The 10285-nt window shown below is 43.7% G+C and overlaps 2 non-coding genes across 2 annotated transcripts; both read left to right on the forward strand.

Moving 5' to 3' along the window:
• The first annotated feature begins 6414 nt into the window (after positions 1 to 6414).
• trnat-ugu (transfer RNA threonine (anticodon UGU)) lies at positions 6415 to 6488 on the forward strand. Its single transcript has one exon. It is a non-coding gene; the product is annotated as a tRNA-Thr (tRNA).
• Positions 6489 to 9845: 3357 nt separating this feature from the next.
• Positions 9846 to 9927, forward strand: trnas-gcu (transfer RNA serine (anticodon GCU)). The gene has a single exon. It is a non-coding gene; the product is annotated as a tRNA-Ser (tRNA).
• The last annotated feature ends 358 nt before the right edge of the window (positions 9928 to 10285 follow it).

Consider the following 10285-nt stretch of genomic DNA (forward strand, 5'->3'; position numbering starts at 1 on the left):
GTAAGACGTTTCAGAACTAGTTGCTCTGAAACTACCTTGCTTGGGAGGATACTGAGAGGTGTAGTTGAACATAGGGACCTTGAAGTGCATGTCCACAGATCCCTGAATGTAGAAAGACAGGTTGGTAAGGTGGTTAAAAGGCATACAGGATAGTTTCCTTAATTAGCAGAGGCATAGACTATAATAGCAGTGAGATTATGCTTGAACTGTACATAACATTAGTTAGGCCACAACTTGACTACTGCGTGCAGTTGTGGTCATCACATTACAGGAAAGATGTGATTGCACTGGAGACTCGTGACTCCCCAAAACCTTTCTAACATCTACAAGGCATAAGTCAGGAGTGTGATGGAATGCTCTCCACTTGCCTGGATGAGTGCAGCTCCAACAACACTCAAGAGGCTCGACACAACCCAGGAAAAAGCAGCCCACTTGATTGGCACCTCATCCACCACCTTAAACATTCACTCCCTCCACCACCAGCGCACCGTGGCTGCAGTGTGTACCATCCACAAGATGCACCTCACAGACCCGCGACCTCTACGAACTGGAAGGACAAGGGCAGAAGGCACATATGAACACCGCAACCTGCACGGCCCCTCCAAGTCGCACACCATCGTTACTTGGAAATATATCGCCGTTCCTTCATCGTCGCTGGTTCAAAATGCTGGAACCCCGTGCATTGCAGCACCGTGGGAGAACCTTCACCACACGGACCGCAGCGGTTCAAGAAGACGGATCACCTCCATCTTCTCAAGGGCAATTCGGATTGGGCAATAAGTGGTGGCCTTTCCACCGACGCTGACATCCCCTGAATGATTAAAAAAATGTTCGGATTTCCTTCAGTCTGAAACAGAATGTTAATGACGATTAGAACGAGTATTCATCTTATTTTTACAGAGTTTAATGACACACTAAATGAAATTAATAGAATAAACTATTTTGTAAAAGTTAATTCCCTGAACGGGAATCTGACCCGGCTCTCGCACTGAGAGCATTTGTAGACGGCAGCTGTCGTCTGAGTTAAGCATATATGCATTTACACAGTTGATGTTTCGTCGTGTATTATTATCACGTTCGCCTAACACACCAAATAAACCCGGTTTGAAACCAGGCGGAAACATTTTGAAAACGTTATCCACTAACATTTAATTAATATAAATAAAGCAAGAATTCACTCTGTAGTTAAATATGAATATTTAACGACATAGAACCTATGTACAGTTCTGCACAAACTCAAGCATTACAGAAATACCGACAGTGTCTCTCCCACTCACTCCCGTTTCCTGCCCTCACGGTGCAGAAAGCCCCGCTCAAAGCTGCACCTTGCGACTGTTTTCAGTTGATTTGTGAGAGATCATTACAGAATCCTGCAGCGCTTCCTCGGTTAATACCGACAGTTCTAAACAGCACTGCGTCTGTCAGTTTTTCGATTTAGATGTTACCCAGCTACCGGATTGAGTGAGGCCACGACAGCAACAACATTCAGGCCGCCTGTCCGGCCCCGCTCTCTCCAATCACACGTTGCTGGCGGAAAGCAGCAAATGCCGCCGAAGAAAGCGCATTTCTATCCATCCCTGGGAAACAAGATACCACCGAAGCTTTGACAGCACATCGCAGGCCTCGTCTGTCCCGCAGTTGTTGCTCCGCTGCAAAGACAGAACTTGCCAGCTGTTTCAAAATTTACAGCCTGAACCAGACTTTGAACCTTCAGATCATTATCGGGTTTAAAAGTCCGATGTTCTCCCGATTGAGCGACCCGGACTCGCGATTCGAAAAGTTTCCATTATGCAGATTCCTGTACTCGGAATTATCCCCAGTTAACGTCGAACCATGATGAGGATCCCTTTTTGAAAATTCTCAGTAACGTGTTGAGGAGCATCCTTGTTTCTGTTGAACATGATGTAAGAAACATGGACAGTGAACTCGTGAGTTTACAATTCATCTTGTTTGTGCCAAATGTCTTGTCATTCGTTAGCACCAATTAAAATAGCACGTTACCCAGCGGCTCAAAAGCTAAACTTGTCCCACACGGGAGCTGGAAAAGGCCTCTCGACCTTTCAGCGTATTAACATCTGTAAGCTGAATAATTTCACCCGTTTCACAGTGACACCAGGCAGCAGATTTCCCTTCCAAATTTTCCCCACACGAAACTTCCAAGCGATGAATATCCGCGTAACGAAAAGAAGAATTGTGTGTTTGGTTCTTTAGATTTAAAGGTCTCGTACCGACCCCTTTGCCATATCAGCTGTCGCGAATCGCCCCCTCTCCCACTATAAACAAGTAAACTCACACCTGGTATTGCAAGACGGGAGGCCAGAGGAACCCAAGTGCCCACATGGGAAAACTAAGAAGGAGATGCGTTATGGAACATACCAGTTGTACCTTGAACTAGGTTCAAAATGTTCCACTGTTCTAGATGAGGCTTAAACTCACAACCTGGACATTTCTGGAGCTCAAAAAAGTACCGCACACTGACCGCTTGCGCCACAAGATCGGCGCACAATCGGTAATATCAGTGCTCCCGTCAAACAGCTTCATTTTCCGTCTCCCAATTATCGCTTTGTGATCTTTCTCCGATTTCTCCAAGAAGCGTCCAATCAAGATGTGCTTCGATAAATATCCGCAGTGACCTTTAAAAGTCGTGGAATCTGAAACAAAGCCCCAGAAGATAAGAACTTTTATTTATATTATTATTAACTAAAGGACAATTTTTGATGGTACTTTAAGGAGGATTTGGATAAAGTGTGAAATGAAACTGAGAAACTCTCTCTGAGCTGTCGTTGATTGAAGAGATGGGAGTTATTTCATTTGAAAACCGAGGCTCGGAACTTTCTGATGGAGAAGTGTGACAGAAGATTGTGGTTAGTAGCAGTTACCGGGGAGATCGAGAGGAGAGGGATAAAAGTCAAAGTCACTGCTGTGACAGCTCAAGTGCTCCGCTTATCTGTAATATTTAAAAAGTAATGTACAGTACAGGGCAAACCGATTTGGTATCGGTTATCAAAAATACTGAAGGATACAGGTTCAAAGGGGGATTTGTGAAAAGGGAACGGATTTAAACGCCAGACCGTAATCATTCCACATGAATCTGAAGCGTCTTGAGGAAAATGGCAGCGCGAATTGTGATGTTCGTGTCATCACTTCAAATACCCTCCAATTACCGAAAGTATCTTTGAACGAGTTGTGCAGCAAAACCGTGAGTGAAGCCGCTTTGCATTCATCAAACGTGTAGGTGACGATATTGGCGTTAATAAGGGTCGATTTCAATTATTTGAAATCTCACAATACCTCTTGACCCGAAAATCGACGATAAAATCGGGTTTTTCCTGTAGGTCGTGAATGGAAGGGAAAGGCGCATCAAACAGATAAGAGAAATGAAGAGCAGAAAATGTGGATGAAATTTGCACGAGTGAAAATCCCTGTTTTTCGGAAGAATCTGTCCCCAATGGTGGAGAGGATTGATATTTCGAGCTGTTATTCACCAGCCTAAACTTTAGTAATTTTCTGTTTGCTGACAATGAGATGAGACGAAATGAACAGGTCTAACGAGCCGGTCAGTAACACAGGACAATGATTCAGTACAGCTCGTTACCCAGTCACTGGGCTCCGTTATAGCCGCTCCTGTCAGTAACACAGAAAGATAAATTGTAAATCTGAAACAGAAAGCGTTAATGTAAAACACTTAATATCAACCACCAGTTTTTCCCTCTTTCCGGCTTTTAAAACAATCTGTTTCACAGTTTGTCAAACCCAAAACAGCCTCTGGTATTTGCTGATCGAGAATTTCAGTGGAAATTGGGACCGTCACTTAGTATCGGAACAAATATACCCGCTGAGGTTTCGGGGTTGTTACTGGTTTATTTATATCAGTGAGTGACTGGTTTTAAACTCGGTGAGGATCTAAGCCTGAGGTAAGAGCCTGGGATAGACAAGAGATTCTACAATATATCAAGTTAAATTACATTGATTCCACTAACACTGTACATCACATCCCTTAAATATTGTTACCTTTTGCTATGTAAAACTGGTGTGGGTGGAAATGGGAAATAACTGAAAAAACCTTCATTGTATCAAACTTATTATTATTATACAAACAATGTACAGCCTATCCCATAAAAAAGACTCAATGTAAAACCAGTCGCCAGTCCCAGAGCCGCTGTGCCGGTTATGTGATTTGCATCCGATTCTGACTGACTTAGTATCAGACGCGCTCCCGTCAACAGTAAACGGATGGGGCCGGATCCATAAGAGAAAAATGAGGACCGACCTCCGCATAACCTGTCCTCATAATTTAACCATTTTAGCCCCGGTATCATTCTGGTGAATCTGCGCTGCAGCCTCTCCAAGGCCAATATTTCCTTCCTGATGTGTGGTGCCCAGAGCTGAATGCAGTACTTTAAATGGGGTCTCAGCAGATATTTCTATCTGTAACATTCTCCCCCTTTGAATACCAGCTTCTTTGAGATAAAGGCCAACATCCCATGAGACATTTAAATAAATTTTTCGACCATTCCACTGGCTTTTAGCGATTTCTGTACTTGGACCCCTAAATCTCTCTGCTCCTCCACAGTTCCTAGCTTCTCACCTTTCAGAAAATACTCTGATCTATCTTGCTTCAGTCCAAAGTAGATGAACTCACACTTCTCCATATTGAAAGTTTGAACAGACTGGAACTCTTCTGTATAGAAAAGAGAAGGCTGAGGGGTGACCTGATATAGGACTTTAAGATTATGCAAGGGTTTGATAGGTTAGACGTAGATAAGGTGTTTGCATTTGTGGAGGTGGCGACTCCAAATCATTGGGGCAATGAATATAAGGTATTCACAATTTAATTCTATATGGCATTCAAGAGGAACACATTCACCCAGAGAGTGGCTAGAATGTTCAATTCGCTCCCACAAGGAGTAGTTTAGGCGAATAGCATGGATTCGTTTACAGCGAAGCTAGAAAAACAAATAGAGGAGAAAGGAATCTAAGGGTTTGCTCATAGGGTTAGATTAAATGGGGATGGCGGAGGCTTGTTTGCAGCATAAACACCGGCATTGTCTAGTTGGGCCGAATTGCCTGTTTCCGTGATGTACTTTCCATGTAATTCTATGTTGCTCCATCTGCCACAGTTTTGCCAACTCACTTAATTTATCAATTTCCCTTTGTAACTTTATGCTTCCATCTACACGACTCACTGCGACACCTATCTTGGTGTCAGCGACACACGTGGATACACGGCTCTCTATTCCTTCGTTTCTGTCATTTATATACCGGGACTCTGTCTCCCACCTTCTAACCAACTCCCTACCCATTTCATTAGGTTGCCTTAAATTCTACGCACTGTCATTGTGGTTAACAGTCTCTTATATGGTACCTTATCGAATACCTCTGGAAGTCAATATCATTTAACAACCATGGACACTCCATTAACTACCACGTTAGTTACATCTTCATAAAGTTCAACTAGTTTTGTTAGACTTGACTTACCCTTTACAAATCCATGCTGGTTCTCTCTGATCAATTCATGTTTATCCAAGTGCTCAATCTCTCTTTCTCTAATAACGGATACTGGCAACTTCCCCACAACGGATGTCAGACTAATGGGTCTATAATTTCCAACATCATCTCTGCTACCCATCCCAAATAATGGAGTGACATTGAAATTGTTTCCATCAAAGGAACAATTCCTGAATCAAGAGAGTTTGAACGATCATGACTAAAGCATGTACAATTTCCTCACCTCGTCCTCTCAGTCCCCTGGGATGGTCACCATCAGGTCCTGGAGATTTGTCTATCTTTAATCGAATTATTTTCTCCATTGCCATTATTTTACTTATACTGAAACCCCTTGATTTATTTACAGTTTTCCTCATGTCTCTGATATGTTAGCCTCATTTATTTCTGTGAAGAACGAAGCGAAGTAAATATTCAGCAACTCTACATTTCATGATTTTCAATTACAATATCACCTCCATCTGTCTTTAAGCGGCCCACATTACTCTAAGCCTCCCTTCTTTCACTTAATATACTGGTAAAAATCTTGACTGTTGTCCTCATTTTCCCTAACATGTTTATCTCCTTTTCCCTGTTTGGACCTCTTACGGTTTTTTTTATTTTCAGCACCAAAATAAACAATACTTTGCTGTAAAGTGCGTCTCAATAGTTCTTCACTTTCAGAGCGAGAATTGTCTAAACCGGTAATTTATTTAATGTAACAAACATAAGTACACATACTTATCCGTATATCAACGCATTGATGGAGACACAAAGATAAACAAAACGAGATATGGAGGCAGCATCGGGATGCACAGGTGAACGGACAAACCAAACAGACAAAGATGAAACGGTCTGAACCCCAAACAGACAGTGACGTATCGCTGATAGATATTAGTGAGAGGAGGTGGGGCTGAGTGATTATGAATGGGCGCTGTGGCTTAGTTGGTTAAAGCATCTGTCTTGTAAACAGGAAATCCTGGGTTCAACTCCCAGCAGTGCCTTGTGTAACTAATTATTTTTACCTAATTTGTGGAATTAAGCGACAAAATGGCACTTTGGAATTGGTATTTGTTCAGGTTTGAGGAGGAAACTGATATTGGATTGACTCTTCTAAAACGCCCTTTCAGTGTACAGTCAGACCTCTCATAGAATGTGTCTGTAACGGGTTAACTTAAAGACACGTTCTCGTTTTTGGGCTCGTTGAGGTCAGGGTATAATTCACGATTTGAGGTTCAAACCCGGAAGTCGTCCTAATTTGGACCGAGACTTGTGATCTTGACCTGCGGTGAAAATCTTTGCAAAGAGGAAAATGAAGTCCGCAGATCACTCCACCTGAATCTCCCGACCCCGATTAAATATATCCCAGGCTGTTAACAGAAGCAAGGAAGGAAATAACGGAGGCTCTGGTCATCATTTTCCAATCCTCCCTGGTTACAGGTGATATGCCGAAGGATTGGAGGACTGCTAAAGTTGTACTGTTGTATAAACAGGGAGAAAAGGATAGATCAAGTAATTACAGGCCAGTCAGCCTAATCTCGGTCAGGCTGAAGGTATTCTATTAAATCTACTCTGCACTTCCTCCACGGCCAATACACGGAGGAGAGGACTCATGACTGACAAGCCTCAGCTCTATCAGGAGAGGGAGACTGACCCACGCTCTCTCTTGCTTCTGGGATGTACCACTTTTGAAAAAAGAAAGTGAATTTCTCTATATCCTGAAACGCTCTGACTCACTGCACGTGATTTGAAGTGTATTGTGGGACGCTGTGTGTCTCTGTACCTGGAAACTCTCTGACTCACTGCACGGATGTTTGATGTGTACTGTAGGATAGTATGTAAGTATCTCTGCATCTTTAAACTCTCTGTCTCTCTGCACAGGTATCGAAAGTGTATTTTAGGATGGTGTGTGTGTCTTTATACCTTTAAACTCTCTGTTTCACTGCACAACATTGACAGTGTATTGAAGGATGGTGTGAATGGGATGAGGGTCTGTGGGGCCAAGTGTAGCCGATTGGGAGCAGGGCCCGTTTGCGGGGTGAGTATTGCACGCTTGATTTTCTCTCTCCCTTCTATCTTTCTTTCTCTCTTTCTTTCTTTCACCTCCCTCTCTCCCATTCTTTCTTTCACTCTCTTTTCATTCTTCTTATTTCGTGCTTTTTCTTTCTGCCCCAGCACCTTTGTCTTTATCCTGTTTTTGTTCTCCATGTGTCTCTGCTGGATGATCCACAATTCAGACCTGCCGCTTCTTCCAGCTTTTCCTTCCTTCGACGATCATGGTCTATTTCATTGAGACTTTCCTGCGGCCTTGCCGAATCTAACATTCACTTTCACATTCTTCCGGCTTTAAGTTTGCTCTCCATCGACCGCTGTTTCTCGGGGGCACATGTCCCGTTCGCATCAATGTTCATTTGTGCCTTGAAACCAGTCGATACATTTCGATCTGCTCCAGAGACAAGCTCTAAGAAAGCAGGGTTGGCATTCGGAAGGACAGCGCATACTTTTCCGTGAAATTTCCATGGGGTATCTTGTGACACGGGGGATGTTAACTGAAGAACTGGGTTTTGTTTTCATGGTCGTTGGCGCTTTTCCCCGAACAGTTGATGTGCGGGAGAGACGGGCGGCGCGACATTGCTGCGAAAGACGGCTGAAATGTGCATTTTTGGCAATCTGGGCGGTGCAGGAAAGTCGGAAATGTTCCGCTTGATCTTAATAGGTCTGTGGAAATGTCCGATTGAAAAGGAATGAGGAGAAATGAAAAGAGCGGCAATGGTGAAAAGGTGTCGATTACAGGAGGTTGGCCGTGAGCGAAAGGTCCTTTGAAAGCTCGGCGTGGAGGAGATTTAGTTCGGAAACGGCAGACTTTAAGCGCGTGAGGAAAGTAAAGTGCGAGCTGCGTCCTTGGGTCAAATTGGGTGTTTTCAGGCAAACAGCCATTGTGAAATCACAAAAATGAAAACAGAAAATGCTGAAAACGCTGAGCAGGTCAGGCAGCACCTGTGGTGAAAGAACCAGAGGAAACGTTTCAGCTGTATGAGCTTTGTCATCCGATCCAAATGGCTTACCATGTGCGTGAATAACTGCGCTGTCTTGGATGTTGGTTTCCATCTCTGAATTATGAGGGTTCGAATCTCACTGCTGCCAGAATATGTGCACCCTTCCATTTTCGCCGCCTGACCAAAAACCCTTCTTTGATAAGAAGTGCTTTTCCGCATTGCTGGTTTAAACCTGTTTGCAAAATTCAGCAAAGTCTGGATTGCCACCCAACTGTTTCTTGGACGGAGGTGTTGGGACTTCAAGTGGTGATCGAGGTGAAGCATCAATCAATGTGCACAATGGCGCCCTGGTGAACCGAGTACCTCTTATAGTCAGTATAATATAAAAGATATGCACCATAATTATGAATTTCTTCTTTGCATCACACTAGGATTTATTATCAGGGAATGTACATGAGCAGGTCGATTTACGTCACGCTCCGGTCGCTTCGCATCGCCTCCCACAAATAGAATAGAATCATAGAAAGGTCACAGCACGAAAAGAGGCCATTCGGCACATCGAGTCCGTGCCGGCTCTCTGCAAGTGCAATCCAGACAGACCCACTCCCCCACCCTATCCCTGTAGACCTGTATTCTCTTTCGTTTCAAATACTTATCCAGTTCTTTATTGAACACCATGATTGAATCTGCCTCCACCACCCCCTCGGGCGGTGTATTCCAGACCCGAAACACTCGCTGTGTCGAAAAGTTTTTCCTCATGTCACCTTTGGTTCTTTTGCCAAACACCTTAAATCTATGTTCTCTGGTCCTTGAACCTTCCGCCAATTGGAACAGTTTCTCTCTATCTACTCTGTCTAGATCCTTCATGATTTTGAATACCTCTATCAAATCTCCTCGGAACCGTCTCTGTTCCAAGCAGAACAACCCCAGCTTCTCCAATCTATTAATGAAACTTATACCCCTCATCCCTGGAATCATTACAGTAAATCTCTTCTGTGGGGATTCGTTAGTAACATCGCCGAATCCCCCACTATCAACATACTAGTGGTCACCATTAACCAGAAACATAACTGGACCAGCGACATAAATATTGTGGCGACAAGAGCAGGTCAGAGGCTGGATATTCTGCGCCAAGTGACTCACCTTCTAACTCCCTAAAGCCGTTCACCCATTTACAAGGCGCAAGTTGAGTGAGTTGGAATACTCATGTGATGGTCATGGACCTGAAACGTTAACTCTGTTTCTATGTCGAAAGATTCTGCCTGACCTGCTGAGGATAGACACATTGACAGTTTTTATTTCAGATTGGCAACATAGCCAGAATTTTAATTTTGAATAAAGGGGGTTTCGCATGTTTCCGCATGCGACGAGGTGGCCGAGAGGTTAAGGCGATGGACTGCTAATCCATTGTGCTCTGCACACGTGGGTTCGAATCCCATCTTCGTCGTTATTGCGTTTAAGTTTTGTTTCTCCCATTCAGTCCACCCAGAAGGTCTGGTGAAAGTCCTATCCTTCTCGAAACGGCAGACGGAGGGTTTTGCATTGTTTGCTGAAATCAGCAACAGTTCCTTCCAGGGAGGTGTTGAGATTGTGAGATTGTGAGATCGTGAAATATCAGAGTGCACATTGGTGTCATTGTAAAATCATAGAAGTAGAAGTTACAACATGGAAACAGGCCCTTCGGCCCAACATGTCCATGTCGCCCAGTTTATACCACTAAGCTAGTCCCAATTGCCTGCACTTGGCCCATATCCCTCGATACCCATCTTCCCCATGTAACTGTCCAAATGCTTTTTAAAAGACAA

This window comes from Heptranchias perlo, chromosome 20 (assembly GCF_035084215.1).
Source record: "Heptranchias perlo isolate sHepPer1 chromosome 20, sHepPer1.hap1, whole genome shotgun sequence".
In the NCBI taxonomy this organism is placed as follows: Eukaryota; Metazoa; Chordata; class Chondrichthyes; order Hexanchiformes; family Hexanchidae; genus Heptranchias; species Heptranchias perlo.